General features: G+C 37.4%; 1 non-coding gene across 1 annotated transcript; it reads right to left on the bottom strand.

Moving 5' to 3' along the window:
- Window positions 1–19665: 19665 nt before the first annotated feature.
- LOC123389815 lies at window positions 19666–19767 on the bottom strand. The gene has a single exon (XR_006604465.1). It is a non-coding gene; the product is annotated as a U6 spliceosomal RNA (small nuclear RNA).
- Window positions 19768–26558: the final 6791 nt, after the last annotated feature.

Here is a 26558-nt window from a genome sequence, read left to right as displayed (position 1 = left end):
CTTTTCTACATCCTCCCCAACACCTGTTATCTTGTCTTGTTATCTTTTTGATACTAGCCACTCTGACTGGTGTGAGGTCATATCTCACTGTAGTTTTGATTTGCATTTCCCTGATAATGAGGAATATTGAGCATATTTTCATGTGTCTGTTGGTCATCTATATATCTTCTTTGGAAAAATATCTATTAAGACCCTATGCCCATTTTTTACTTGGATTGTTTGTGTTTTTGGTGTTGAGTTGTGCATGTTCTTTATTTATTTTGGAGACTTAACCCCTTATTGGATATGCTGTTTGCAAATACCTTTCATCATTCAGTAGGTTGCATTTTGGTTTTGCTAGTGATTTTCTTTGCTGTGCAAAAGCTTTTAATTTTGATGTAGTCCCAATAGTTTATTTTTGTGTTGTTTCCATTGCCTGAATAGACATGCTTATAAATATGTTGCTAAGGACAACATCCAAGAAATCACTGCCTATGTTTTCTTCTAGGGCATTTTATGGTTTTAGGTTTCACATTTAGTTCTTTAATTCATTTTGAGTTTATTTTTGTGTTGGTGTAAGAAAGTAGTCTAGTTTTATTCTTTTGCTTGTGCTGTCAAGGTTTCCCAGCACCATTTATTGAAAAGACTGTCTTTTTGCTATTGTATAATCTTTCCTCCTTTGTCATAGGTTAATTGACAATATAATTGTGGGTTTATTTCTGAGCTCTCTGTCATGTTCTATTGGTATATGTGTCTATTTTTACCTCAGTACCATACTGTTTTGTTTACTATAGCTTTGTAGTATATCTTGAAATCTGGGATTATGATACTTTCAAATTTGGTCTTCTTTCTCAAGATTGCTATCTCTTTACTTAGATACTGATATATGTCCTTCTAGTGTTTCAAGAAGATGGTGTTTGATGGTGACTGCTAAGACCAGCTCGATACCATCAGCCAAGCAGTTTTCATTGACATAGTCATTAATGTCCCACCTTGACCAGCAGTGGCCTTTGTCAGGGTCTGACTTGCAGGGAAGAAGGGTGGGTTTTGGGCAACAAATCCCCTTGGAAGATGCCCTTTATGTCTGTTCAGTGACAGAGGTGTAACATACAGGAGTGATAATCTGGCACCATTTCTGGTTTCCATTAATCTCAACACTACATCACTCTGGCACAAGCAACTTGTTAAACTGGTTTGAAGAGGCAATTCCAGAGTAATTAGCATAATTCCACACTGAGATATGTTTATTAAGGGGAAAGTGGATGGAAGGTCTTGGGACACCCATTAAATCTAGCAACTGTGGGAAGGTCACTCCCTGCTAATCTGAATCAGACTCCATCCAGGTCACCAAGCCAGTGGCAACAGAGAAGCTGAAAAATCTCAGGACTCTTACCCAGATTCCCAGGTTTCTTTTCACCTTTTTGTCTCATCTTTTCATTTTTCTTTAATATACATTTGTCTGTTTCTAAATCTTTTCAGTTTAAGCATTTTTTTCTTTTATTTTCTTGCTCTAATTTTATAATTTTCAGTCATCTAATTTCACTTTCCCCTTATTCTTTTTCTTTACTTGGGGGGACATTTGCTTATTGTGGATGTTCTAAAAGTCATCTGTCTACATGCTTGGAACCAACATGTACTTTAGGCATGGAGAATTGTATTTAGATTGATTTATTAATGCATGCTTATTGTGCTGAAACTTCTGCCAAAAGATACTAGTTAGAATTTATTTTATTTTATTTTATTAAGATTTTATTTATTTATTTGACAGACAGAAATCACAAGTAGACAGAGAGAGAGAGGGAAGTAGGCTCCCTGCTGAGCAGAGAGCCTGATGCGGAGCTCGATCTCAGGACCCCAGGATCATGACCTGAGCCAAAGACAGAGGCTTTAACCCACTAAGCCATCCAGGCACACCACTAGTTAGAATTTAGATATTTGATAGGACATTCCTCTGGACACTCTGGACTTGTAAAATCGATATTAAACTCTTTCTTTGTTAGACCTCACTGTGGTTTGAGATATTTATGGTCTTGTATCCCAGTGGAGGAAATGAGAAAATGCGAAATTCAATGGCCCACCAAAAGTATCCCAGTGAGGCTGGCCATGGGGCTCTTGGATAGCAAGTCCTCAACTCCAGTAGTGAAAATTTTGCAGCTGTAGAAAGGAAGGGATTCTGTAAGAATCATTTCATTCAAAATGTATATGTTCTGTCAACTGATTGATCTATAATCAAACAAGAAATATTGTTGAGGGCCTATGCTTTATGAGAGGCCCATGGTAGATAGTTTACAGACTACTGGGGAAATCTAGGCAATCCTTAGCTTTATTAATAGGACAGGTTAAATGTAGGAAGGGGTAGACCGAAAAGTATGAAGACTAATACAAGAGAAAATTGCATTTTTTTTTCCTTAGCATTACTGGGTAGATGTACAGATTGCCATAGGTCGCTCCTCTGTAAAACTGTTGCAGGACACAGGCTGATAGGGATACTTCTATCTTGAATGCATGGCTTCCAAGGTTGCCTTGGAGACCATTTTCATTCCAGCCACCTGGAAAGGAAAGGTTGTGTTTCTAATATGAAACTATGGATTATTTAGATTATCTTCTTTATATTTTTCAAAGTCTATTATTACATTTATTATTTTTATAATCACAAGAAAATAGTACATTTATTTAAAAAGATGTAATCCAGGTGTTTGGAACTTAGAATATTATAATTTTTTTTTCTATACAAATGGTTAAAATGGCTGTTTTGATCCCCAGGTGAGATGATAAAATCCTATATAGCCCACAAAGTAGTTGAAAATATAAGGCCAATCTACTTAATTATGAACTCTGCTATGCTTCTCAAAGGGATTACATCTCACTATGAAAACAGCCGGAAATCTGCACTCTAGGAAAAGGAGGGTAGGGTAGGACTGAAGAAGTGATAAGAAAGAGAAATAGGAAGAGTATCTGCTCCTTATCCAGAGGTGAATAAAGTAAAAATGTGGAAATAGGGCCTTCCTCTATCCTTCCATTTTGCTGTTCTTCTTCTCTCCCATTACCTTAAGCTCTTCATGGTAGCTGGCATCTTCCCCAGGCATGCCCACTTTCTGAAGTAATCCCTGCTCCAAAATCATCTCCTTATATTCCCCCAACAAAGTGCCTTTTCTCTCAGTGACCTCACTATGGATTGTGAGGAAACTCTTATTTGAATTAATTCAGATAGAGAAAGAAAGAGAGAGAGTACGATCACTTAGATTTCTGAGTACCTGCAGTTTTCACAAAGAAAATTTGTTTAGTCAAATGCCTCTATTGTTGATAGAATTTTATGCAGAGGAACCTAGTCAAGATTTTCAGATATTTTTGGTGGATATTTTTAGTCAGAGACTCCATCCAGGCTTATGTGGAATCCTTTCCTCTGAAGAGTTTTTCAGGTTTCTGTTTTTGCGTTTTATGGTGACTTGCTGCGTCCATTTCTTAAAGTCCTAAGTTTATTACAACAGAGACTCTTCAAATATTCTTTGTGGGCCCCTACACTGCCTAGTCTTCCAGTTGTGTTGGGCCCTGTTGGGCTATGAGTGAAGGAGTTGTAGGTCACTTCTGGCTAGGCTAGTTGTCTTCTGCACACACTCTTTCACCTCAGTGGTGAGGTGAGGACAGCAGGATGGCAGAAGTGCTAAAGTAGGAGTGAAGGAGACCACTCTGACCCATGGCCAAGTGTTATGTGATGAGAAAATCCTCTGTTGTATTACACGACTAAGATTTGGGGATTTACTTATTCCCTAGCTTGTCCTGACTAATACAGGCTCACAGGCAATAGTTATTGGGAGTGGAGAAATGGAAAAGGGAGGAGTTTGTAGGCCTCAGTCAGGAATCACCTCATAAGACACTCCTTGTTCTGACTACTTAATGAGGAAACTGGTGATGCCAATCATGAGGGAGCTGTTAAGGATGATGTCATCACCACCACCCATTTGTGAAAAGAGGAATAACATGGGCAACTATGTTCAGATTTAGAGGGAAGAATTTCTGGAAAGGAAAGAAAACAGAGCCACAAAGTTCAGTTAAAGGGCAAGAGCATTTCTCTGACTTTAAGTACTTAGCTTCTGGCTAGAAACATCAGGATTATTAGTCTCATGAAATATAATTCCAAAGAATATACAAATATTGAATGTAGTACAGAATAAAATAAATATTTGGAAAAAGAGAGATTATGATAGGCTGAAAGACCAGGGAAGAGTAAAGTCGTCACAGAAGAATGGGCATATGAGATGGCCTTCTAGCATAGGTCAAATTTAAAAAGATGGGAGGAGAGGGCCTTCTGGGTGGAAGGATAGGTGTGCTCAAAGATTTTAAGGTCATAAAATCTTGGGCCACCTAGGTGGCACAGCTGGGCAGGCAATCTGACCTGGTTTTGCTTCAGGTCGTGATCTCGTGGGTCATGAGATTGAGCCCCAAATTGGGCTTTGTGCCCAGTGTGGTGTCTACTTGAGTTTCTCTCTCTCCCTCTGCTCCTGTTCCCCCACCCTGCACCCACCTCTCAAATAAATAAATAAATCTTAAAAAAAAAAAAAGGCCAGAAAATCCTGTTAGTCTAGTTTTTTTTTTTTTGCATTTCCTTTTTTTTCTTTATTCTTTTTTTTCATTTATTTATTTTCAGCATAACAGTATCATTATTTTTTCACCACACCCAGTGCTCCATGCAATCCGTGCCCTCTATAATACCCACCACCTGGTACCCCGACCTACCCCCCCGCCAATTCAAACCCCTCAGATTGTTTTTCAGAGTCCATAGTCTCCCATGATTCACCTCCCCTTCTAATTTACCCCAACCCCCTTCTCTCTAACTCCCCATGTCCTCCATGCTTTTTGTTATGCTCCACAAATAAGTGAAACCATATGATAATTGACTCTCTCTGCTTGACTTATTTCACTCAGCATAATCTCTTCCAGTCCCGTCCATGTTGCTACAAAAGTTGAGTATTTGTCCTTTCTGATGGAGGCATAATACTCCATAGTGTATATGGACCACATCTTCCTTATCCATTCATCCGTTGAAGGGCATCTTGGTTCTTTCCACAGTTTGGCAACCGTGGCCATTGCTGCCATAAACATTGGGGTACAGATGGCCCTTCTTTTCACTACATCTGTATCTTTGTGACTGTTAGTCTAGTTTGACTAGAGTGTACTATTTGGGGAGGGTACATAAGTCAGAGGTGGGACTTCAGAGGTAGATGGAGGACACATTGTAGAGAACCTCAAATGCCATTGAATGTCTTTAAATTTTATCTTGAAAGAGTGTTACAATGTAATGGTGAAAAATTGCCAACCATCTTGATGCTGACCAATGAGAGAATAGATAAGTAAGTTATGAGGCCACCAATCTATGGCATACCATTTTGCAATTCCTCACATGGAAAGATCTCCAAGGCACTGCTTTTTTTTCCCTTATTTTTTTTTTTAATTCTATTTATTTTTTCAGTGTTCCAAGATTCAATGTTTATGCACCACATGCACCACACCTTATGCTCCATACATTACGTGCCCTCCTTAATACCCACCACCAGGCTCACCCATCACCCCACCACCCTCCCTTCCAAAACCTTCAGTTTGTTTCTCAGAGTCCACAATCTCTCATGGCTCAACTCCCCCTCCAGTTTCCCCCAATTCAACTTCCCTTTCCTTCTCCTAATATCTTCCATATTATTCCTTATGCTCCACAAGTAAGTGAAACCTTATGATAATGGGCTTTCTCTGCTTGACTTATTTCACTCAGCGTAATCTCCTCCAGACCCATCCATGTTGATCAAAAGTTGGGTATTCATCCTTTCTGATGGAGGCATAATATTTCATTGTATATATGAACCATATCTTCTTTACCCATTCGTCTTTCCACAGTTTGGCAATTCTAGCCATTGCTGCTATGAACACTGGGGTACATATGGCCCTTCTTTTCACTGCATCTGTATCATTGGCATAAATAGCCAGTAGTGCAATTGCAGGGTCATAGGGTAGCTCTATTTTTAATTTATTAAGGAATCTTCACACTGTTTTCCCAAGCGGCTTCACCAACTTGCATTCCCACCAACAGTGAAGGAGGGTTCCCCTTTCTCCATATCCTCTCCAACACTTGTTGTTTACTATGCTGTTAATTTTTGCCATTCTAACTGGTATAAGGTGGTATCTCAATGTGGTTTTTATTTAAATTTCCCTGATGGTTAATGATGATGTAAAAGTATTCCATGCTCATGAATTGGAAGAATAAACATTGTTAAAATGTCTTTATTGCCCAGAGAAGTCTACACTTTCAATGCCATATTGATCAAAATTCCACTGGTGTTTTTCAAAGTGCTGGAACAAACAATTCTAAAATTTGTATGGAACCAGAAAAGACCCCAAATTGCTAACAAAATGTTGAAAAAGAAAAACAAAGCTGGGGGCATCGCGTTGCCTGACTTCAAGCTTTATTACAAAGCTGTGATCACCAAGACAGCATGGTACTGGCACAAAAACAGACATATAGTGGAACAGAGTAGAGAGCCCAGATATGGACCCTCAACTCTATGGGCAAATAATCTTTAACAAAGCAGGAGAAAATATACAGTAGAAAAAAGGCAGTCTCTTCAATAAATGGTGCTGGGAAAATTGGACAGCTATATGTAGAAGAATGAAACTCGACCATTCTCTTACACCATACACAAAGATAAACTCAAAATGGATAAAGACCTCAATGTGAGGCAGGAATCCATCAGAAGCCTAGAGGATAACATAGCTGTAACCTCTTCGATATCAGCCACCGTAACTTCTTTCAAGATATGTCTCCAAAGGCAAAGGAAACAAAAGCAAAAATGAATTTTTGGGACTTCATCAAGATCAAAAGCTTCTGCACAGCAATGGAACAGTCAACAAAACAAAGAGGCCACCCACAGAATGGGAGAAGATATTTGCAAATGACACTACAAACAAAGGGCTGATATCTAAGATTTATAGAGAACTCCTCAAACTCAACACCCAGAAACCAGATAATCACATCAAAAAATGGACAGAAGACATGAACAGACACTTCTCCATAGAAAACATACAAATGGCTAACAGTCATATGAAAAAATGTTCACCATCATTATTTATCAGGGAAATTCAAGGCACCGTTGAGTAAAAACATCAAGGATATGTAATACCAATTGTATAAAGCAGCACACATCCATATCTGTAAACTCCAAATTCCTGAATGCACATATACATAAACACACACAGATGTATCTGAATCTGGTAACAGTGGCTACCTCTAGGCAAAGGGCTTGGGACTGGCCACAATCCTCCCTGCTGTCCAAGGCCTGTCCTTGGAGAGTTTTTGAAGAGAATGAAGTCTAACCAGATTATTTCTGTCACCCAAGCCACTTCTTTCCCCAGGCCCAGCTCAAACACCTTGGTTATCATCCAAGTGGACTTGCTTGCTTTTCCATCAATTGAACTGCATTCATGGTAATAGAGGGTAGTATAATCCTCTTGTAGAGATAAGCAGGGGTCCCTTTTATCTAAAATTATTTTCCACTTAGTAAAAGTATTTCTGGCCAAGACAGAGACACCTTTTGAGAGTGATATTTTTACATTTTCTTGAATGAGACATCCTTTACTGGAGTAAAACAAAGCAAAACAATTTTATACCCTGGTTACTTTCAAGAAAAATCTGAAATGGCCAATAACATTAAAATACATTAATTAAAACCACAGAACAATTAAAATATTCAAAAAGAAAGACCAAAAATTATTTAGCTTACTCACCAATAGGAAATACACATATTATTCAACAAATGATAGAGGAAAATTTACCTATAGAATAAACTATATTTTGGTTCTCACCTCACATTATATTGCCAAACAAATTTCAGATATATTAAAATCACTGTCAAAATACAACAAAGCAGGCAAAAACGAACCCAAAATTATATTGTATTGTATTTTTATTTTTTAAATTATTTTAAAGGTTTTATTTACTTATTTGACAGAGAGAGACCACAAGTAGGCAGAGAGGCAGGCAGAGAGAGGGGGATGCAGTCTCCCTGCTGAGCAGCTCCCTGCTGAGTGGGGCTGGAGCCCAGGACCCTGAGATTGTGACCCAACCTGAAGGCAAAGCATTAACCCACTGAACCACCCATGCACCCCCAAAATTGTATTAAAAAAATAATAAGTTTTATCCCAGGATTGCAAAGATGATGCAACGTTAGAAAAACTTCAATGTAATTCATCACTTTGACAAAATTAAAAGAGAAAAAAATCATGTAGAAAATGCACTCAAGTGTCTGATTTTTGCTCATATAAATACTCTTTAATTTGTTAAAGTGTATTGCCTCAAAATCCATAGCAAATATCATATTGAAAGGTGAAATGCTAAGAGAGTTTCATTAAAATGAGACAAGCAATATCCCTGTTATCACCTCACAATTTAATATTACACTGGATGTTTTAGCCAGTGTAAAATTTGTACTGTTATAGAAATAATTGCCGATAGGGAAAAGCCAAGAAAATCTGGTTATGAGCTATAAAATACTGATAAGTGAACACAACTTATTGGATAAATCATTTATAAATTCACTAACAGAAAGGTATTTGGAAAATTCTCAAATATTTTGAAGTTAAGCAAAAATATTTCTTCTTTCTTTCTTTCTTTCTTTCTTTCATAGGCTCCATCCCCACTTTGAGGCTTGAACTTACAACCCTGGGATCAAGAGTCAGATACTCTACTGACTGAACCAATTAGGCACCCCTAGCAAGAATATTTTTAAATAACCCATGGGTAAAAGAAGCCACATTAGGAAATTGGAAAATATTTTGAACTCAATAAAAATGAAACTACAAATACAACGTATCATTTGTGAGATGCAACATGAAAGTAGCACTGTAGCTTTTAATGCTTACATAAGAAGAAAAGGTCTAAAATCAACAAAGCTGCCAACTTAAGGTACTAGAAGAATAAGTTAAACACAAAGTAGGTATGCAATAAGACAGGAATAGAAATCAATGAGCTACAAAACAGTTAAGCACTACAAAAATTACAACATAAAACTTTAAAAAAAAAGTGAATAAATCTAGCTAGACTCACTAAGAAAGAAAAATAAAAGAGAATATCTGTATGATCCTAGAGACATTAAAGAATAATAGATATTAAAATTCAATAATTTTAAAAACTTAAATGCAATAGATGAGTTTGCTGAAAGATTCAGATTACTAAATTACTAAAGATTCAGAACATCAACTGTTAGCAGAAATGTGGGGCAACTGAATGCATTACAGATGGAGTTATAAAAATAGCACTACTGTTTTGGAAAACAGGTTGGCATTATTTAGTCAAGAGAAATGAAAATGAATGTTCACAAAAGACTTGTACTTGAATGTTCATGGCAGTTTTATCTAAAATAACCCCAAATGAAAACAAACCAAATGTCTGGGAAGTGAATGAATATAAAATCTATGGTACATCTATACAGTGTAAGCAATGTAAAGAAATTAATTACTGATACACACAATCTGGATGGTTTTTAAAAACATGATGCTGAGAAAAGGAAGCCAGATACAAAAGAATACATGCTGTTATTATTCCATTTGTATAAAATTTTAGGAAACATAATTCTGATCTATAGTGCTACAAAGCTCATCAGTGAGTTCATGGTGCTTGGGTTTGGGGGTAGAAAATGGGAACTATATTGGGTAATGGAAGCATTCTGTATCATGACTGAGGTGTTGGTTACTGACGGTATGGGTTTCTCAAAATTCATCTAACTGTACACTTAAAGTGTGTGCATTTTATTTTATGTAAGTTACACTTTAATAAAATTGGTTTTAAAAAATTAGTAACATTATAATGCAATAACCAATTAGAAAATGTAGTAAAAAGATGATAGAAACAAACAACAGGATACTTCAAATTAAAATGAAGAAAAATGTGCAAGAAATTTTTAGAATCAATTATAAATAATTAAAGACATGGGGGGCACCTGGGTAGCTCAGTCAGTTGGGTGTCAGACTCTTGATTTTAGATCAGGTCATGATCTTGGGGTTGTGAGATCGAACCCTGAGTCAGGCTACAAATTGGGCATGGAGCCTGCTTAAGATTCTCATGTTCCCTCATGGGTGTCTGGGTGGCTAGTCAACTAAATACCTGCCTTTAGCTCAGGTCATGGTCCCTGAGTCCTGGGATTAAGCCCTGCATCAGGCTTCTTGCTCAGCAAAGAGTCTGCTTCTCCCTCTCCCTCTGCTTGTCACTCCCCCTGCTTATGCCCTCTCTCTGTGTCAAATAAATGAATAAAAACGTTAAAAAAAAAAAGAGATTCCCTTTCTCTTTCTCTGTTCCTTCCCCCATCTCTCTCCCTCTCTAAAGAAAAAAAAATGTTGAAAGACATGGAAGATCCAAAAATTAAAAAAAGAAAAAAAAGAAAGAGAGAAATAGACCAAGCTTCATGAATGTAGAGATCAATACTAAAGAGATGCAAATTCCACATAAACTGATATCTAGAGCCAATGCAATTTGAATAAAAATTCCCAAAAAATCTTTGGTGGGATGTCACAAACTATTTTTTTTAATGATTCATCAGTCTTACACAATTCACAACACTCACCATAGCACATACCCTCCCCAAGATCCATCACCCAGCCACCCCATCCCTTACCCCCTCCCCTCCAGCAACCTTCAGTTTGTTTCCTGAGATTAAGATTCTTTTATGATTTGTCTCCCTCTATGATTTGGTCCCATTTCATTTTTCCTCTCTTCCCCATGATCCTGTGCTTGGTTTCACATATCAGTGAGATAATATGATAATTGTCTTTCTCTGATTGACTTATTTCACTTAGTGTAATACCTCTAGTTCCATCCGCGTCATTGTAAATCAAGGTTTTCTTTTTTGTTGGCTGTATAATATTCCATTATATATGTATATACCACATCTTCTTTACCCATTCATATGCTGATGGACATCTAGGCTCCTTCCATAGTTTGGCTATTGTGGACATTGCTGTTGTAAACATTAAGATGCACATGCCCCTTTGGATCACTACATTTGTATCTTTGGGGTAAATAGCCAGTAGTGCAATTGTTGGGAAGTAGGGTAGCTCTGTTTTGAACTTTTTGAGGAACCTTCATACTGCTTCCAGAATGGCTGCACCAGCTTCCATTCCCACCAACAGTGTAGGAGGGTTTCCCTTTCTCTGCATCCTTGCCAACACCTGTCATTTCCTGACTTGTTAATTTTAGCCGTTCTGAATGGCATGAGGTGGTATCTCACTGAGGTTTTGATTTGTATTTCTCTGATGCTGAGTGATGGGGAGCATTTTTTCCTGTGTCTGATGGCCATTTGTATGTCTTCATTTGAGAAATGTCTGTTTATGTCTTCTGCTCATTTCTTGACTGGATTATTTGTGTTTTGGGCATTGAGTCTGATAAGTTTTTCATAGATTTTGGATACTAACGCTTTATCTGATAAGATGGCTACAGTTATCTCTTCCATTCTGTCAGTTGTCTTTTGGTTTTGTTGATTGTTTCACTTATTGTGCAAAAGCTTTTGATCTTGATGAAGGCCCAGTAGTTCATTTTTGTCCTTGCTTTCCTTGCCTTTGGTGGTGTTTTTAGGAAGAAGTTGCTGTGGCAGAGGTCGAAGAGCTTGCTGCCTGTGTTCTCCTCAAGGATTTTGATGGATCCCTGTCTCACATTCAGGTCTTTCATCCATTTTGAGTCTATTTTTTGTGAGGTATAAGGAAATGGTCCAGTTTCATTCTTCTGCATGTGGCTGTCCAATTTTCCCTCAACACCATTTGTTGAAGACTGTCTTTTTTCCGTTTGACATTCTTTCCTGCTTTGTCGAAGATTAGTTGACGATAGACTTGAGGGCCCATTTCTGGGTTCTCTATTCTGTTCCATTGATTTACGTGTCTGTTTTTGTGCCAGTACCATATTGTCTTGATGATTAAAGCTTTGTAATACAGCTTAAAGTTCAGAATTGTGATGCCTACAACTTTAGTTTCCTCTTTCAGCATTCCATTGACTATTTGGGGTCTTTTCTGATTCCATACAAATTTTAGAATTATCTGTTCCATTTCTTTGAAAAAAAAAGTTGATGGTATTTTCATTAAATGTGTAGATAGCTCTAGGTAGCATAGACATTTGTTCTTCCAATCCATGAGCATGAAACCTTTTTCCATTTCTTTGTGTCTCAATTTCTTTCATGAGTATTCTCTAGTTTCCCGAGTGCAGATTCTTCATCTCTTTGGTTAGATTTGTTCCTAGGTATCTTATGGTTTTGGGTGCAATTGTAAATAGGATCAACTCCTTAATTTCTCTTTCTTCTATCTTGTTGGTGTGTAGAAATGCAACCGATTGCTGTGCATTGATTTTATGTCCTGCCACTTTGCTGAATTTCTGTATAAGAGCTAGCAATTTTGGGGTGAGTCTTCTGGGTTTTCCATTTACAGTGTCTTGTCATCTGCAAAGAGTGAGAGTTTGACTTCTTCTTTGCCTATTTGGATGCTTTTATTTCTTTTTGTTGTCTGATTGCTGAGGCTAGGAATTTTACTGCTATGTTGAACAGTAGTGGTGGGAGTGAACATCTCTGGCAGGTTCCTGACCTTAGGGGAAAAGCTCTCAGTTTTTCCCCATTGAGAATGATATTCGCTGTGGGCTTTTTGTACATGGCTTTTATGATTTTGAGGTCTGTTCCCTCTATCCTTACACTATGGAGAGTTTTCATCAAGAAGGGATGGTGTATTTTGTCAAATGCTTTTCCTGCATCTATTCACAGGATCATATTGTACTTGTCTTTTCTTTTATTAATGTAGTGTATGATGTTGATTGATTTGCAGATGTTGAACTACCCTTGCAGCCCAGGAATAAATCCCATTTGGTTGTGGTGGATAACCCTTTTAATGTGCCGTTGGATCCTATTAGCTAGTATTTTGGTGAGAATTTTTGCATCCATGTTCATCAGGGCTATTGGTCTGTAATTCTCCCTTTTGGTGGGGTCGTTGTTTGGTATTGGGATCAAAGAATGCTGGCCTCAGAAAATGAGTTTAGAAGTTTTTCTTTCATTTCTATTTTTTTGGAACAGTTTCAGAAGAATAGGTATTAATTCTTCTTTAAATGTTTGGTAGAATTCCCCTGGAAAGCCATCTGGCCCTGGGCTCTTGGGAGATTTTTGATTACTGCTTCAGTGTCCTTGCTGGTTATGGGTCTGTTCAGGTTTTCTATTTCTTCCTGGTTCAGCTTTGGTAGTTTATATGTTTCTAGGAATGCATCCATTGCTTCCAGATTGTCTAATTGGTTGGCATGTAATTGCTCAAAACATGTTCTTACAATTGTATTTCCTTGGTCTTGGTTTTGATCTCTCCTTTTTCATTCATGATTTTATTAATTTGGGTCCTTTCTTTTTCTTTTTGGTAAGTCTGGCCAGGGGTTTATCAATCTTATTAATTCTTTCAAAGAATCAGCTCCTAGTTTTATTGATGTGTTCTACTGTTCTTTTGGTTTCCATTTCATTGATTTCTGCTCTGACCTTTATTATATCTCTTCTCTTGCTAGTTAGGCTTTCTTGGCTATTCTTTCTCCAGCTCCTTTAGGTGTAAGGTTAGGTTGTATATTTGAGGTCTTTCTTGTTTCTTGAGAAAGGTTTGTATTGCTATATACTTTTGTACTGCCTTGCTACATCCCAAATATTTTGAACAGTTGGTTTTCATTTGTTTCCAGGAATTTTAAGATTTTTAGTTATTTATTTGACAGAGAGAGATTACAAGTAGGCAGAGAGGCAGGCAGAGAAAGAGGGAGGAGGAAGCAGGCTCCCTGCTGAGCAGAGAGCCCGATGCAGGACTCAATCCCATGACTCTGAGATCATGATCTGAGCCGAAGGCAGTGGCTTAACCCACTGAGCCACCCAGGTGTCCTGTTTCCAGGAATTTTTAAATTCTTCTTTAATTTCCTAGTTGACCCATTCATTCTTTAGTAGGACACTCTTTAGCCTCCATGTATTTGAGTTCTTTCCAACTTTCCTCTTGTGAATGAGTTCGAGTTCCAAAGCACTGTGTTCCAAAAATATGTAGAAAATGTTTCCAATCTTTTGTACCAGTTGAGACCTGATTTGTGACCCACTGTGTGATCTATTCTGGACAATGTTCCATGTACATCAGAGAAGAATGTGTATTCTATTGTTCTGGGATGGAATGTTCTGAATATATCTGTGAAGTTCATCTGGTCCAGAGTGTCATTTAAGGCCTTTATTTCCTTGCTGATCTTTTGCTTAGATAATATGTCCATTTCAGTGAGGGGTGTGTTAAAGTCCCCTACTATTATTTTATTATTGTCAATTTGTTCTTTGATTTTTATTATTAATTGGCTTATATAATTGGCTGCTCCCTTGTTAGGGGCATAATCATTTACAAATATTAGTTCTTCTCATGGGATAGACCCTTTAAATATAATATAGTGTTCTTTTTCATCTCTTATTATAGTCTTTAGTTTAAAATCCAATTTGTCTGATATAAGGATTGCTATATCAGCTTTCTTCTGATGTCCATTGGCATGGTAAACTGTTTTTACCACCTCACTTTAAATAACGACTTTTCTTTGGGTCTAAAATAGGTCTTTTCAATAAGTCTTTTTTTTTTTAATCCAATCTGATATTCTATGTCTTTTGATTGGTTCATTTAGCCTATTGACATTCAGGGCAACTATTGAAAGAGGTGAATTTAGAACCATTGTATTGCCTGTAAGGTGACTGTTATGTGTACCATGTGTTCCTTCCTGGACTATGTTACTTTTAGACTCTCTCTTGGCTTATAAGACCCCTTTTAATATTTCTTATAGGGCTGGTTTAGTGACTTCAGATTCTTTTAGTTTGTTTGTCCTGGAAGCTTTTTATCTCTCCTTCTGTTTTCAATGACAGCTTAGCTGGATATAGCATTCTTGGCTGCATATTTTTCTTATTCAGTACCCTGAATATATCATTTCCATCCTTTCTGACCTGCCAGGTGTCTGTGAATAGGTCTGCTCCCAATCTAATGTTTCTACCATTGTAGGTTACAGACCTCTTGTCTTGAGCTGCTTTCAGGATTTTCTCTTTGTCTCTGAGATTGGCAAGTTTTACTAATAGATGTCCTGGTGTTAACCTATTTTTTTAATTGGTTTTGAGGTGGATTCTCTCTGCTTCCTGGATTTTGATAACTATTTCCTTCCACAAATTAGGGAAGTTCTCTACTGTAATTTGCTCCAAAATACCTTCTGCCCTCCTCTCTTTCTTCTTTTGCTCGGATCTCAATTATTCTAATATGGTTTTTCTTGCTGGTATCACTTATCTTTCAAATTCTCTCCTAATGATCCAATAATTATTTATCTCTCTTTTTCTCAGCTTCTATATTCTCCATCATTTCATTTCTGTATCACCAGTTCTCTTTTCTGTCTCATTTATCCTAGCAGTTAGAGACTCCATCTTTTTATTGCACCTCATTAATAGCCTTTTTGATTTTGACTTGGTTAGATTTTATTTCTCCAGAAAGGAATTCTCTAGTATTGCCTATGCTTTTTTTTTTCAAGCCCAGCTAGTATCTTTTAGTTGTCATTCTGAAATCTAGTTCTGACATCTTACTAATGTCCATGTTGATTGGCTCCTTGGCAGTTGGTATTGCCTCTTGTTCTTTTATTTTTTGAGGTGCATTTTTCCATTTTGTCATTTTGTCCAGAGAAGAATAGTTGAATAAGAGAACAAAATGCTACAAGGGTAACAATGACCCCACAAAAATATACACTAAACAAATCAGAAGAGACCTAAAACTGGGGGGAGGGGAGAGAATGGAGGGAAGGAAGAAAGAAAGAAAAAAAAAAGAAGTCTATGATCAGGCTGGTGAATAGAACACAGTCACATACTAGATTTTGGGTGTATTTTGGTCTTTTGGAAGAAACTGCTTCCCAAAATTTTAAACAAGAAAAACTTATATGTATACAGAAATAAGAGTGAATACAATGAAGGGATGGAATATGAGTGCAGAAATGAAAATTAAAAAAGATTTTAAAAAAGGATTTGATAAGATAAGTTGGTTGAAAAAAATGAAGAAAAATTTTAAAAAAAGGATAGACTATGATCAAGCAGGTGAATAGAACAAAGTCATACATAGGTTTAAGGTATATTTTGGTCTGTTAGAAGAATCTTCAAAAACCTCAAGGTTAAATACAATGAAGGGATAGAATATGACTGTAAATAATGAATATAAAAATATTTTAAAAAAGGAATTGATAAGAAGTTGGTTGAAGAAGGAAAGAAAAAATTAAAAAAAATAGAAAAAGAAAAAAAAGAAAAATTTAAAAATTAATTTTGAAAGACTAAGGAATCACAGGGAAAAAGCCATGAATTCTATGTGCTGTATTCTAGTGCTGGAGCTTTGCTGATCTCATTGATTGGTAAACTTGGCCTTGGCTGGGAGGGGCCTATTGCAGTGTTTCTCAAATGTCTTTGCCTAAACAGAATTGCACTGCCTTTCCCAGGGGCCAGGCTAAGTAAATGCTGGGTTTTCTCTCTGTAGCTTTTTTTTCGGAAAGGCCTTCTACAGGAATGAAAATGGCAGCCTCTCACTCTCTGGTCCCTGGAGGAGCTGAGGAGAGAAGCCTCAGGGATCCATTCCTTGCTGTGCCCTTAGGGAAGAACAGTCAATCACTCCTGTGTCCCTGTCTCTTCCCACACTCCGTGCTCACTCGGCCTGTGACTGAGAGTTTTTTCCTCTGGCACATGACCCCATCTGTCATCTCCAAACACAGCAGATTCCTGTGGTATGCTCCTGTGCTTCTCCCAGGTGAGGAAGAGGAGTCTCCCTGGATCTGCCACTTGTTGGGCCCCTGCTAAGAATAGTGGCCCAACTGTGCCACAGATCATGGTTTATGGCAACCCTGAGCTGAAAGCCCACTCCTTGGCTCAGTCTTTGCAGCTGGCTTCCCTGCTTCAAAACCTGGGAGCTCAACCACACTCAGGCACCCTGGTCTTTCTGTGACTCTGAAGGTCCTGAGACCACACCATTCCAGTGAGGGTTCTACCCCCTGCTTAGTCACCAAAGCAATATCCCTCACTGGCGCAAACCCCCAAAAGTTCTGATTTTGTGCTCTATCACTTGCCAGGAAGCTCCCTCCCCCCACAGTCTATTTTCCTGTATCTCACTTCAGTTTCACTTCTCCATATGTCTTACTTTCCAGAAAGTGGTAGTTTTTCTGTTATAGAGTTGCTGCTGTTCTTTTCTTCAATGACCTGTTGAGTTTGTAGGTGTTCAGAATGACTTGATAGTGATCTAGCTGAATTCCTGGGACCAGATGAAATTTAGTTCTCCTACTCTGCCATCTTGGAGCCCCTCTTGTCACAAACTGTTCTTAAAATTCATATGAATGAGTAAATGATCCAAGAATAGCTAAAATATTTCTGAAAAAAGAAATGAAGAAAAAGGACTTAAACTATTGAGTGTAAGAAATTACTTTTTCATACCGTATACAAACAAAAGAAAGAAAAACGCAGGAAATATAGCTAATCTTGGGGTAGGGAAGGATGGTCTAAGCAATGGAAGAAAACACAAAAGGGAACATCAAGAGATTTGCCTATAAAAATTTACAAATTTCTAACATCAAACAAATGAAAATATATGTACAATATTGAAAGAGAAAGTATTAAAATTATTATCTAAATAACTCTTTTAAATCAGTGAAATGATTCATATAGGAGAAAGACAATGAATAGAGAAGAAATTCAAATTGGATAGCAACAAACAGAGAAACATATTATTTAACTAGCTAATGTATGCAAAGTAAAATGAGATGCTATTTTTTTGAGATGTTATTTTTTTACATACTAAATTGGTGAAGTTAAAATAAAACAAAAACCTGTATTATTCAATACTGGTGAGGGTTTGAGGAAATAGGTATTCTCACCCATTGATGGTAGAAGTATAGATTGGCAAAAATTTCTGGAAACCAATTTGGTAATGACTAAAAAAATTTATACCTAGTGGCACCTGGCTGACTCAGTTGGTTAAACATCCAATTCTTGATTTCTGCTCAGCTCCTGAGCTCAAAGTCATGAGCTCAAGGTCACTGGGCATGGAGTCTGTTTAAGATTCTCTCTCCCTTTCTCTTTGCCACCTACCCCCTCACCACCTGGTCATGTACACACACTCTGTCTCTCTATCTCTCTCTCAAAAATTATTCTTATTATATTAAAATTTATAACAGTTAAAAGTGAAAAAATTCAGTGTCTAACAAATCAGTGAAGATATATTCATATTATAGACTTATGCATATGAAGATATATTCATATTATAGACTTATACATTCATATTATAGACAATATTTAACAAATCAGTGAAGATATATTCATATTATGGACCTCCTTTCTCTTCCTTTGCTCAAAAAACATCATGTTTTGAAGATATAAATAGTTGTCATGAGGGAAATAGTCAATATTGATGGTCAGGGGAAAAAGCAATCTATAAGTTTATATAAAATTTATTTCTAACATTTTAAACAAAAAAAATATAAAAAGAAGGTTGGTGGTGTGCTTGGTTGGCTCAGTCAGTTGAGCATCTGCCTTCAGCTCAGGTCATAATTCCAGAGTCCTGAGATTGAGCCCCACACTGGGCTCCTTGCTCAGTGGGGAGCCTGCTTCTCCCATTCCCTCTGCCTGCTATTCCCCTTGCTTGTGCTCTCTCTCTGTGTGTCAAATAAGTAAATAAAATCTTTAAAAAAAAAGATTGGAAATAAATATAACAATATTTTAATAGTGATTGTCCTTGCTAAAGTTGTGGAAGATTTATATTTTCTTCTTTATATTCTTTTAAGCCAACTTTTCTACAATAAACATACATTAGTTTTGCAAACAGAAAAAAATATCTAAGATATCAGCAAGAATAAAGAGACCTATGTACAGGACACCTCAAATAAATGACTTATTGAGAGTTCAAAAGAAATAGCATTAAGGATCTGGAAATCAAAACAAAAGGAAACAATCAGGTTACACAGTTCAGGTAAAAGCAGTGAGCAGTTTTGTCAGGAGAATTTGAGTGTGTTCCATGTTCTAGTGCTGTTTATATTATTGCTCAGTATGTAATATTAGGAAAAATTATGGACTGATGCAAGGGAACGTTCCCCGGCTACTAAGGTTGGGTGCAAAAGCAAAATAGTTTCTTAACTTCTCTTAAACTTCTGATAAGCTAAGTCTTTGAAATACCATTATCATCAGTTGTTAATGTTCACATGTGTTAGATTCTAAATTGTACACATTGGAATAAACATTCTGTTTTATAAATTCAAGAACCAAAGTTATCTTTTAGCCAAAACAGAAGCCCATTATCAGAATGCCAATGGAGAGGGTCAGGTTTTTTTCAATAAAGCTTTCCAATCTGTTGAAGCTCTTCATTAAATATTTGACCCCGATTCTAATGTTCTGTACTGTTAACATGAAAGAATCCATGTTAGTCTGCAAATATCAGAGCAAATGTGACCAATTTACCCTTAACCATTATTACATCAAAACCTGGCCCTTGAGGTAGATGTGATTTTATTTAGTGTCTTATACTGCAGCTGTAAACAATATAATTGTTTAACCCCAAGTTGTTTAGACTGTTAAGTGGAATTATTTAGCTGTATCTGTTAAACTTGGAGAAACTTTGCTCAATACATGGACTTCTATTTTTTTTTTTTTTTTTAACATGGAATGCTTCATGAAATTTTGTGTCATGCTTGTGCTGGGGCCATGCCAGTCTTCTCCATATTGTTCCAATAATGTGCTGTGAAAGTGAACATCATGGACTTGTGTTTTAGTTCACCGGCTATCGTGCTCTTCTCAGGGACAGGCCAACAGATCCAGTTTAGTTTGTTCCTGGTTTGAACAGAAAAGGAAGCCAAACAGGCATGCAGGTAACTCACCCGGTAGGCTTAGCAGGTTATTTAAATGTAAGTCAAGAAGAGGAGAGGTGAGCACACAGTTTTGTTTTCTGGTGTTTAGAACTGGACTTTGAACCTTCAGAAGCTTCCTTCAGAAGCTCTTTTTAATTATTTTGATGCTGACAGAAGCATTCTGGTACAAATTTTGAAGGCCCAAAGCATAAGTACAGGTCTATGTCAGGGAAAGTGATAATTTCCATCTTCAAGAATTTATGAATTAAATAGACCCCCCATAGTCCAAACCCGTGTTCTCCTAATGTCCTGTGATCTCACACAGTTACCAGTAAAAAGTTTTTGCAACGGACCACAACGTATGTATATTAATTAACTATGGTGTATAGATACTATATAGATACATATAGTGCTAATACATGAGATATGTTATAAATACATAAGTTAAATTAAATAAATTAAAGATAAAGTAACTTTGCATTTTAAATGATATTAGTAATGATATCATCATGTATTTATTTGTTAATAAATCAAGGCGACACATAGCGTGCAATTCATTATTAAGGATAGTCTATATAAAGCCAGATTTGAAATGGTTTTCTTAGATGATTCACATATTTTGCATGTAATTTCTTGGCTAACCTCATTAGAATTAACATTGTGCTGATTGGTTCTTGGCCTTCAGGCTAAGATCAAGTATAGAATTATCATTGTGTGTTTTTTTTCTTCAAGATTCTTTTTATTTGTTTTTAAATTATTATTATTTTTCTTAAGTAAGCTCTATGTGGGACTTAAATTCATGACGCTGAGATTAAGAGCTGCATGCTCTACCAACTGACCCAGGTAGGCATTCCTTGTTTTTTTTCTTTTTTTCTTTCTTTCTTTCTTTCTTTTTCTTTCTTTTTAAGTGAACACACCCAATGTGGGGTTCAAACTCATTGTTTTTACTTCATAGTGCAACTTTATAGAAAGGTTGCACTCGAAGTAGAATTGTCAGCTTGTTCATTTTCTTTCTGTTAGCTTCTGTTCACATTACTAGCATTACAATTCAGGAGTCACACTAGAAACTTTTAAAGCCATTTGTCAAGTATGTCAAACTAAGTCTTTTAAAAAGCAAATGTCTCTGGGAGGGTAACACATTCAGTCCTTAGTTTTGAGTGTGAGTTTGTCAGAAATATTAACCTGTCACCTTTAAGGCCTGAGAAACTAGTCTGTTAGTTATTTGAGGGACGGAATTTTTTGTATCCTCCTCAGTTCTTAGGAGAGCATCTGAAAACCCTTTTATTCAATGCAGTTTTTCCTGAATAGATAGGCGTGGTACTGTTTTGGTGGTGGATAGTTTGAGGCAGGGTCAGTCAGAGGGACTAACTTCCCAAGACAGGGAAGGCATGGAGAGTCTCCTTTGAGTCTGGGAGCCAACTGCCGCCTTAGAGAGGCAGGAGAGCAGTGGGGCTTTTGTGTGGGAAGGAGACTCCATAGGACGGAGCAAAGAAGAGCAAATGGCCAAATTCAAAAGGGAAGAAAGGCTAGATTCTGGGAGATGGTCATTCCCTGTAGAAGTCTAGAATACATTATTAAAGAGCTGTCTTTAAATTGTGTTTTGAGGAAATAGAAACAAGGTTAGTAAGAAAAAGAGCAAAGACTGGTGTAAAGTTAAATCAGAATAAGACTTCAGTTTCGGTGATTGAGTTTGAGGACCTGGAACATACCTGGACATAGTGTACTATTATACATTAGTAGGAAGAAATGGCAAAATGTTATAATGGTAGCCTCAGTGGATTTGAAACTGTTATTATCATTTGTGGCTGTCATGAGTATGTTGAAAGAAGGCTGCTCTGTTTGTCCACCTGAAGTGCAAAGGACATGAGTGCAGCAAGCCAAGCTGAGGAAGAGTCTGGGACTTGCTGTCAAAGGCAGGATGGATATCCTGGAAGAAATGATAATTGTCAATCTGGTGTAGGCAGAAGGTTCTCAGGAATAAGATGAAGGAGGGTGAGAACAGAAGAATTGAGCAAGAGCACAAGAAGGTGGGGATACTCTGTGAAGAGTCAGAAAGAAAGCCTCACGGGCAGGGAAGGGTGCTCCCTGAATATCAGAGGCAATGATGAGCCTTGATATCAGTTGGGAATGATGCTAGTGTGGACCCACCCATTGCCCCTCTGAGGACAATGGGGTCAGGGTTAATATTAAAAACATGTAGCATTGCAGAAGGGGTGCCAACCAACTCCATGGCTGGGACCAGTGCACCAGGCCAGCAGTAGTGCCACCTGGTAACAGCCCTGGGGGATTCAGCCTTCTACTCACCCATCCCTAGCCTTTAGGTAGCCAAGGCATGTGTTGCAAAGAGGCTGACTGTAGCATGCTTTATCTATTTAGTTCCAAACTATTAAGTGGTGACCCTAAGAGTTAAGAACTCTCTAGGTTAGCATAGGGAGAGTCTGCATCAACAAACAACCCACAGAGAAATGCCTCCCGGAACCTACTGTTGGGCACGCCTGCAGCCACCCCCAGGTGCACACATAAGCATAAACCACAGAAGCATTTATCAGGTGTCCCTCCTCCCTCTTCCCACTGTCAGGCTTCTTTCAGCACCTCACCTCTAGATGACATTCACACATTGCTTCCCTGTTCCACCCCACTTAAGGGTTCACAAGTGAAACATTTGCATAGTTTTTAAGAATGATTATTTACCAACAGTGGTTTTTCCTCTCCATTTCTTAGCCCATTAAATCTGCAGTAGAAAATATTCTTTTGTCAGTTGCACTATGCTCAACTTTAAAAAAAAAAAAAACTTTCAAACCCAAGGAATGTCCAGGGAATAGAAAGCTAATTTATGGTTCAGACTATCCTGGTATCTGAGTGGACCTAGATTGCTATGCAATGCTTCCTACAGGGGAGGATATTGTGTAGAAATACCGTCCTGGGCTGCAGTTTAAGACAGTTTAATAGCTGTGTAATGATCCTTTGTTGAGGGAACTTAGAGAACCAGTGGGTTTTCCCCATAGGGGCTACAGCACTTCCTGGCTCACTTGTCTTAGGCTTAACTTAAGTAATAGCGATCTCCTTTTTTAGCGTATTCTTCCTGCAGGCTCTGCAGCAGACAGTTCTGCCAGGCTTCACATCATCTCTAATGGTTCAATCCTCTAGACTAATACAGAACTCAGGTGTACAAGGGAAATGGCCAAGAGTCACTGGATTGTGTATTGGGACTTTGGTTATTACATAGAAACAGTAAGATATCTTATGCATATGATACTCATCTCCATTCAACAGTCTGCAATTGTGATGGGAAAGAGCCTCAAGTACTTCTCTGGATTCTTTGTATTTTGCTGTACATAATTTCTTTCTAGCCCTCAAAGGTTGAGATACAGAAATATACAGAAATTGGAACTGTGTTTGTCATACTTTATGAAGAGGCAGTATTCAGTGGAGGCTCAGAGCCGCCTGCACAGGAACCCTTTTGCAACCTTTATTTCCTCATCTGTAGAATGGGGCCAACATACTCACTTCCTAGGAATGCATCTGCACAGGATTTGGGAGGTAGTAAGCACTTGTCAATGTAGCTATTATTGAGTCTTTTGTAGAATAGAAACCTAAATGTCCCTTAATATGGGATGCAAAAGAGTCATGATTGGTATTACATACATCTTAGAAAAATCTGTGTTTCAAAATGGCAGCAGTGACTTTACATATGAAAGTGATCAGGTCAACTTGTGAATTGATATCAGAAAGAAATGCTTTCTCTTTAAATCCTTGTGATATAAATGGAAATACATTTATATGCAGTCATTTAAACATGATTAAAGAACCCTATAGAGGCCATTTTGGGGGACAAGGCTTGCTTTTTTATGATAGGACAAAAGCTAGATATACTTTGAAATATATGATTATTATTTTTGTTAAATGAACAAAAGTCAATACTGGAACAGAATTTATAAAACCAAAGCCTGAGTAATGAGAACATTTCTTTGATTCATTTTATTGAACTCTTGATTTTAAAATACAGTATTTCCACTGTCATAAAATGGGGGCATATTTGATATTTGAAAATATCAAAAGGGTTATTAAAGTCATTCTTATAGATGATCTGTCCTAGGGAATTTTAAAGAGGATAAAACCAGGATCTCTGTACTTGTTGGGTGATTGTATAACAGCTCTAAAATTTGTCTATGTGCCATTTCCTGATGGTGCACATGATAAGAATGAGGCACAAACAAGTCAGCTTCAAGAATAAGGGAGTAGGGGTTGACAGTAGAAGACTGTCACCCTGAACAACCCCTCAGTCCTGTATTTATTAGATATTAGACAGTAATCAACAAAGGAGTTGAAGAAGGCTATACACTAATCATATGCCTTGTAGGTAAACAAGAAGGAATAGTGGTTATACATTGATTATAAGTCTTGCAGATAAGCAAGAAGAAAAGCAAGATATGCTTGGTCAACCAGTATAAAATTTATAGTTGAGCAAGCACATTCAAAGGGATCATCTAATTAGCCACAGGTGGTCTCTGGAGTAGGGGAGATAACAGAAAAAAGAAGCAGGTGGCATTCTGTCCTGAGTGATGGGATGTTCCCAGCTGCTCAGGTTCAAGGATGTATATCATCCTCTCCCCCAGAGGCTTATTGCCAGTACAAGAATTTTTTGTTTCTTTGTTTGTTTGTTTGTTTGTTTAAGGCTGTATCTAAACATGCCTGATGGCTAGTACAATTTCTTATAAGTTATATTTTAAGTAATACATTGTTCTGAAGGACAGTTACATTTCCCTTTTTTTGTTTGTGCAGAAGTAGGAAAGTTGATTTTGCAAACTCTCAATCCTTTAGTCACTAGAAGAATTTTTGTGTGCATCTGAGGACTAAGCATAAAAAGATGGTAGCAATAAAAGGAATAATCATTCCACCTATAATGCCAAGACCAGTTTGTTTGATCCAAGTAAAAGGGTTTAGATCAGACAGAATATTATTAATCCTTTGCGCAAAACTCATTCCTGGAACTGATTGTAATGATGAGTGAGTGATGTCTTGAATAGCATTTTGAAGCTATTTAATATCTAAAGTTAAATTATTGCCATAATGATTGGTAATATGATAGCAAATCTTGCTCCACAATATTTTTGACTCATTATAGGCATGGGGAGTAACACAGAAGGAAGAAAAATTTCAGTCACATAAAAGGTGGAGCCTAAGTTTTGTATTTTGAAGACCACCTCCTATATATATTATGGCTGATTCTAAATCAGAGATTCTTTTATCTAATTTTGATCTATGATTGTTTGTTGATTCCAAGCTTTGCTAGCATTTTTGTGCCACTTTTGTACAAATTGTGTGGTTTGTACAGTCTGATATAAAATTATTCCTGCAGTGTAGCCATAGCAGTAATGGCTATAATTCCTAAAATGGCTGCTATAAGCAGCCCAAGAAATCTTTTTGATCTACAGACTCAGTCTTTCAAAACTGTTAAAAGTACATGCATATCTGGAGAACTTTCCCAAACACGGTGATGTTTCACTGGTAACCAGGTTCCTATTCTTCTAGCTATGAGAATGATGGAATTGTGTGTGTAAACATTCTCAGTCATGCAGGTAAACATTTAACATTTGAGATAGTATATTTCTCTTTTTTTATGATCAAAAATCATTTTTCCAATAACAAAAACATAGGGATCTCTAACACACACTCTTACCTATTCTTCTCTCATTAGGGAAATGGAGAATGCATAGTTATCAGACTGATAAATATAAGAGCCATTCCAAATTATAAGGTGATTTAAAGCAGTGGTGACTTTCCATAAATTCTTTTGTCTTTTATGAAAATTAACCAAAGGGGATGGTGCTGAAAGTCCTCATCCATGCCAGACCAGAGGCACAGCTCCCCAAGTTAAGGTTTGTGGTAAGATGAGGTGATTAAAAGCTTGCCATTATAAATTTTGATGAGAAGAGCAGGGTCTCCCAGTGTAGTTGGTGACTGCCATCTACACAATTGCCATACAATTCCGTAGGAATCATTAATAATGACACTGGGGTAAGAAGCTCGACAATCCTCTCATAAAGGGCAGATTCCCTCATCAGATCACATCTGTGTCAGTTTGCATTTGGGAATAGGGGGTGTTGCTGTGCTATAGCTAGCACCCCAATATTTATTGGCTAAGAATCCTTTAGTGGAGAGTAAATGTAACTGAACTTTAGTCAGATTATTATTAGTAGGAGAGGCCACCAACTATCTTTGATCATCAGGGATAAGGCAACTGGAATCACTGTTTATATGTATTGGTCAATTTTGATATCCCAAGTTAAGATGAATGCTTGTGCCCTCCTCTTGGGGCAATAGTGGCAACTTAGGATCCAAAACTTTAGGTGCCCATTTTAAGTCATTTAAATAAATTGGTATTATATCTTTTCCCCCACTCTACTGGACAGAGCAGGGGAAGATTGGGTATATAAGACCAATAAGTGAAGTTATCTATTTGTATATAACATCCAGGAAAACTTACAGCTACCGTGATGAGGGCCATCATAGTTATCACCACATTGTTAGGGGTGAAAGAACGCTGCTAATTCTCCAGAACTTCTGCTTTCTTGGTCAGCTTCTTTATCTGACACCATGTTGGAATCTTTGCTCAGTCTGTCCCAGACATAGTGATTTGGCACTTTTCAGTGTGAGACCCTAGAAGCTGATGATTGGTGGGACTGGTTCAAATCTGAAT

This window comes from Mustela putorius, unplaced genomic scaffold (assembly GCF_011764305.1).
Source record: "Mustela putorius furo isolate JIRA1106 unplaced genomic scaffold, ASM1176430v1.1 tig00004035_pilon_pilon_pilon, whole genome shotgun sequence".
NCBI lineage: Eukaryota > Metazoa > Chordata > Mammalia > Carnivora > Mustelidae > Mustela > Mustela putorius.
The sequence above is the reverse complement of the archived record's forward strand: the minus strand, read 5'-3'. Positions and strand labels throughout refer to the sequence as shown.